Source organism: Ciona intestinalis, unplaced genomic scaffold (genome assembly GCF_000224145.3).
Source record: "Ciona intestinalis unplaced genomic scaffold, KH HT000142.2, whole genome shotgun sequence".
In the NCBI taxonomy this organism is placed as follows: Eukaryota; Metazoa; Chordata; class Ascidiacea; order Phlebobranchia; family Cionidae; genus Ciona; species Ciona intestinalis.
Genome location: NW_004190464.2, coordinates 29756 through 36488, shown reverse-complemented (window position 1 = coordinate 36488; position 6733 = coordinate 29756). Strand labels below are relative to the sequence as shown.

General features: G+C 37.0%; 1 long non-coding RNA gene across 1 annotated transcript in view; it reads right to left on the bottom strand.

The window, feature by feature from the left end:
• LOC101243298 overlaps positions 1–6733 on the bottom strand; it is a 17990-nt gene that overhangs the window by 1079 nt on the left and 10178 nt on the right. Inside the window, exons 12-13 of the long non-coding RNA XR_003396931.1 lie at positions 424–522; positions 7–145 (exon numbers count right to left, since the gene is read on the bottom strand). This is a non-coding gene — a long non-coding RNA (rho guanine nucleotide exchange factor 12). The remainder of the gene's footprint in view (positions 1–6; positions 146–423; positions 523–6733) is intronic.

Below are 6733 nucleotides of genomic sequence, written 5' to 3'. Positions count from 1 at the left end.
TATTGCGCAAGTAACGATGGAAACCATAGAAATATAAAAAGTGCTGACTCACTGTATCGCACGATTCTGCCATGTCATCATCTTCAAAATTCATGATGGCTTTATTTTGGGGTTGGGGGGTGGCTGGTTTGCTGGTGTCGGGGGTCTGTAGGGGTTATAAGGGGTTATTAGGGGGTGATAGACAAATTACAAGATGAGGAGCAATAACGTCTTTTTGCCCCCCATGAAAATGTGTAAACATCTTAAATGGAGACATTTGTCGTAATTTGCATATTATAACCAGAATTATTGGACAACCTGTCTCCTTCATACATGTGGGGTATGCCACACTATATACACCAATATATGGGAAAATACAACATATATTATTAACTGTAGCATCACAATGTATATGATGATGTCACAATCACCATTATTACTCACAGCATTGTTGACGAACGGGTTATTTGAATCCTCGCTAATTAACTCCATTGTGATGTCATCATTTAACGTCGCGCTTCGTTGTTCACGTATTGACCCCTTCTGTTATTAAACAATGGTGGTTATGACATCATCATTGATGACAATTAAATTGTGACAAAAAAATCACCTTGCAAAATAATAGGTGTATTATGACAAAAACGCTAAACTTTATGAACACAGGGGAGGTAGGGATAGTTAGACACACAATCCTGTGAAACAAATCTAACTTATTGGTTGTAATGTTTACTGCTTAATACAGTGTAGAAATTCAAGGGTTGGCCTGCCCACCCTGCCACCCCAGGTTTGGTGCCTATATATTTGAACCTCACAATTGATATGATAACAAACAATTAAAATATTGATAAAACAACAATGTTTGGTAACAATGAATAATTGTAACATCACATAGGTTTCATAGAAATAACATTTCCGCCTAAAATTCCAACAATACCTGTGATTGTGACATCACAGTATATAACAATGGGCATACATTCTGCTACATGATGTAACAATGGGCATTATGAGGAAATAACCTTGGTTAAACATTAACAAAGATAAACATAGAAATCAAACAAACATGAAAACGTTATAATAATCAATAACAGATTAAAATGGGGGTCGATAATATATTATAACCCATATTATAAATAAATATATAATAAAATAATCAGCAGTAATGATATGGGTGGTTCACTGTATATGGGCAATTGAATGTTATTTAAAAGTTGGCAGCCATGTTTACAAGTAACATTTATGGTTTGTTTAAATTGTCAGCAATGACTTAACTTGGTAGCAACAATAATAACTCTTATATTGTGTTGTTGCTACCACCAGGAATAATGTAATGTTAAATAAATGTAAAAAAACACAGGAATTTTACGAGAAGTTACGCCATATGGCGATGGTATATTTTATTAGGGTATTTGCTTGTAACTTGTATGTTGCTTTAATATCTCGGACACATTGACTAATATACCATGTGGAATAGATCATGTTAACTATAGACAATTACAAAGCATTATTGAGCCTTGTGTTTTGCTCTTGTTACCTCACATGATGTATTACTTAAATAAATATCTCATCTGGTAAAATAATGTTATTTCTGGGAGAAATTAAGTCGCATAGCAGACACTAGTTTGATGTGATATAATTTAAGCTTCAAAAACCAGAAGAACTTATTTAGCATTTACTTATATTTATTGCAAACTCTAAAAAGAACAATCTGCACACAATGCACATACGTTGCACAAAGTGCACACAATATGCACACCATACACACAGTCTACATGCCACCTAAGTGTTGATCATTGTATGTTTGGTAACAAAACATGATTGTTATGTCAAACAATGGAATGAGGTCAAATAAAGTTCATCAATTAACACAAATATTGAGATCATGAACAACATAAACTAAATGTTAGAAACTTCCATTCACCGTATTAATACCGGGATGTTAAGTGCCCACATACAATGAAACCCTATTCCCACATAATAAGATATAACATATTCACCAAGTTATGATAATACTTTAGGCTCTTGTATGGTGGGATAGACACCGATATCACATACGTTTATATTCAATAAATAATACCCCATAATTGTTAATCGTGTTTTTAACAACTAACTTTTTAACACATTTATATTTCTATAATGATTGTTTGTTTACAACCAAATAGAATGATAAAGCAGAATGAAAACATAAACCATTCCATCCAACTATGTGTTATAAAAGCTACAACAACATATATATCTTATACTTCATAAAGACAATTATTACATCATACAAACAACAATCATTTTAACCTTCATTCCATAGTGACGTCATAATAGATAAACACACCCTGTTCTATTCCTATTGTCAGCCAACCACCTTAATAATTTAGACTATGACGTCACACAGAATACGACGCAGACGTCGCTTAACGACTTTCAATATTTGATCGTCATAATGGTTATTGTCACGTATAACTACGTCATATTTACCAAGGGTGGTTACGGTTGAGTGCGCACAACATTGACCAATCAAAACACAACAATTATTTTAAATATTTAAACCTGAAATAACTTGATTCGCTTCTTTCTATTAAAACGGCGAAACTACAGTCGTTAAACACGCTACGGGTAAAAAGTAAAAAGTACTTGTAAAATAAAAACGTGGCTGCTAAACCTTAGTGTTAACAATCACAATCGTCGTCACTTACGTTTGTTACGTCACAAATCATCCTGATTAACTAATATGACATCACAACTACTACATAAATACCATTATTACATAAGCAGAGCTAAATACGCGCGACTACCACTGACCCTACTTCGAATGCTCGCGGTTAATGGAATGATGTGTATGACGTCATAAACAAACAATAATAGTCAACGCGACAATGTTCAAACGCGTCGACCGCGATTCGTTTGGATATTTAAATTAACTTCCATTACGTCACTTATTCTAAAATACAAACAACTTCTCTTGAATCAATTGTTAAGCATTCTTACGTCATAATAAACCAATTCGTCCCAGGATTACGGATGATATTATGACGTCACCTATACGAGAAGTGTGACGTCATACAACCGTTTGTTTATGAAACAACGAAGAAAATCGCTTCGTTTTATTCAAATCACTGCGTGTGTGACGTAACAGTGCAAGGCGCGCTATAGAGCACGTGACATCCGGTGCAGAAAGCGAGCATTGTTGATGTATGTGACGTCATAATACCTTCATTCTTACGGCGGCGGATCGTTTCCTTGACAACCTGGGAGGGGATTTTTCGGGAACGAAGACCGGGGAATCCCCTGGTGACGTAGGTGATCGTTCTATGACGTCAGTAGAGGGAAAGCTGGATACACGTCGAACGTTTGTGACGTTTAACCCGGCGTTTGGTGACGGCACAGTGTTCAAACGACCGTGGCGCGACAAAGTTCGGTTTTGCGGTGACGTCATCAATAATGACGCCATCACAGGAGCTAACACCATGCCGGGGTTGAAGTCTTCCTCTGTAACGCCACCTGGCGAGCATGGTTCGGGTGATAACTTCTCCACAAGAGGCGACTCGAAACTGAGACATCTATCATGTTGTAGTTGCTTTATATTGGTGGTTGATTCCACCGTCACCCCATCCACTCCCACACTATGCACAGGGGTGAGGGGGACGCTACGTCGGTTCAGTTTCTTCCGTATCGAGTTGATAGCCGATCTGCTTCTTCTTTGTACACTAGGTGTCCCATTAACCAACGGTTCCGCTTCACTGCTCGACCGTTGCCTAGCGACGCTAACTTGCTCAGCAGAATAATCCTGACTCAGCGATTTCATGTTAACTATTTGTGCTTAGTCATCACGAAATCAAATCTACTGAAATATAAAGTTAAACAACTGTGTGACGTCACTGTCGTACCACTGATACGCTTGTGACATCACTACACCAGTATTACATCATAATTATAACAACAAACGTCGAATTCTGTATCTCTAACTAAACTGTATAGAGTTGTATTGTTACGTCATACGCGACATTCATTAAACGAACATTATACATTGTTATTCTCTCATAACCATGTCCTTTCCTGGATACTTTCTTCGCACTATACGTCACTATATCATGCGTCACTACATTATACGCCGTCACCATAGCCACTACACCACCTGCAGAATAAACTGCACAACCCCACAACAACCATATATTCTACTTTCCACCAGACGTTAACTACGTCACAATCGAACCGCGCGACTCACGAACATCACGTCACGATTTTCATGAAAAATTTTACCAAATTTAGAAATTTTGCAAATTCACAAATTTATATAAAACTACGTAACCGCAGTAAGCGCCGGGTGATTGTGACGTCATAATTAATCGCAAAACAATCTTTGACGTTTTTTTAAAAAAAAGGGAAATGACATCATAAGAAAGGTATACGAAAATTAGCGAATGATTTAATTATTGGTGTAATTACGTCATAAAAACACTTGTTACGTCACTGTGAATGAAGTGACGTCACTGTAGATGAAGTGACGTCACTAACATTTCGTTCTGTCGCGTTACATTATTAAGTTAAACAATAAAACAATCATTATGATTGAAGAAACAACGAACATAAAGGGTATTGTGACGTGATCATAACCATCCGCGTGTTTCCCCTTCAACAATGCTGCTATGTGACGTCACACAACTGCATTGTTACGTTGCGCGTCTGTACTGTGACGTAGTAAAGAGGAGCAAGCACACGTCACAATGACTGAATGACATTGGCGAACACTCGCGTATATTTATACAAACATTATAAGTATGACTATGACATCATAAATACTAATTATATTCACCAGCTACAGCAACTCGACTGTGGACATCCATGGATAAGTAACTTATATTGAAAGACAAACTAATTTTAACGACTGTCGTTTTGCTACTAATTCTCCTTTCTTTGCTTTTCTAACTAACCCAATCTTCGCTATTCAGATAAACGAAACTATATTATGTTACTGTAATATTACGCATATAGTTGCCACCCGACCCCCCCTTGTATATTCCTCCCAATGCAATAACAGCCTCGTAAACTTACAACACAGCGTTCATATCTTTATACCAACGCCCGTTTAATAATTAACACACCTCCCAACCCACTGTGTGTATAGCGTCATATGTTACCAGACTTCACCCGTTTGTATTTAAATATTAATCCACATTGAACACCACGTTTGTGGGTGATTAATTTAAACTTTAATTGAATTAGGGTGAACCATAATAAATTATATAGGGGTCAAAATTACTTTTAACGCCAACTTTTGAAACAGAGGCCGATATAATATGTACAACCCGTTTTAGCATAGTTTATTAGAAAGTTTAAACTTAAGGGTTATCTATGGTTACTGTTTAAAGATATTGTTTATTACAAGGTTATGGTGGGTGACGTCACATGTTTAACACACCGTGCCACATTATCTATACGATCAGAGGCAACAATGTATATGTATGACCACAATCTACGGTGAAATTAATTATAAACTAATTAAGAGTGATCAGAAATATCTAAATATTCCAACACACATATGAGTGTTTCGCAACATTATATATTGTTATATTTCTATATTTTGAATTATTTAAATAAGAAGCATGGTAGTTCCACATGAATGAACATCACAAGTAAACGATAAACTACACACATGCTGTCACTAGGGGGTGCCTGGGTGTAATTATATGGTTTAGCACCTCAGTTTTAAGCTTAAAACAGATTTTACCCTGCTGTTAGGTGTCTATACAAACAAGCAGAGCCAAAGTATATTGCATTCACCCCATTAATCAATGAGGTTCCCTATGTTTGACAACTATGAGTGTAACTGTATTTTAACAATGTCACCCCAGATTTTACCCTGCTGTTAGGTGTCTATACAAACAAGCAGAGCCAAAGTATATTGCATTCACCACATTAATCAATGAGGTTCCCTATGTTTGACAACTATGAGTGTAACTGTATTTTAACAATGTCACCCCAGATTTTACCCTGCTGTTAGGTGTCTATACAAACAAGCAGAGCCAAAGTATATTGCATTCACCACATTAATCAATGAGGTTCCCTATGTTTGTCAACTATGAGTGTAACTGTATTTTAACAATGTCACCCCAGATTTTACCCTGCTGTTAGGTGTCTATACAAACAAGCAGAGCCAAAGTATATTGCATTCACCACATTAATCAATGAGGTTCCCTATGTTTGACAACTATGAGTGTAACTGTATTTTAACAATGTCACCCCAGATTTTACCCTGCTGTTAGGTGTCTATACAAACAAGCAGAGCCAAAGTATATTGCATTCATCACATTAATCAATGAGGTTCCATATGTTTGACAACTATGAGTGTAACTTCTCCTTAACAATGTCACCCCTGGTCCCCATGGTTAACACGTTATATCATGTGTCGTCTTTAACTAAGTCACTTTACCCCAGTGAGCCTGTTGGTGGGGAAGTCCCGTTACCCCTTCCCCGGCCCCCAAACACCATCACCCACCGCTCCACCATCATAAGACGGGGGGTGGATTCCAACGGGAACATTTATACGGGTGAGAAATCACCCACGGAAGTTAACGGCGCAAGTATGTCATCTGCTGGGTCCGGTGATGTTTCTATAGCAGGTGAATATTATTGTTATGATGTATATAAGTCATATTTACTGTTGTTAAATTGTTATAAACCTGAAGTACATATTACACCGACAGTCCCACGTTATATTATATTCTAAAATTAGTTTAGATCACGAAACTCATGTTATACGTACGGT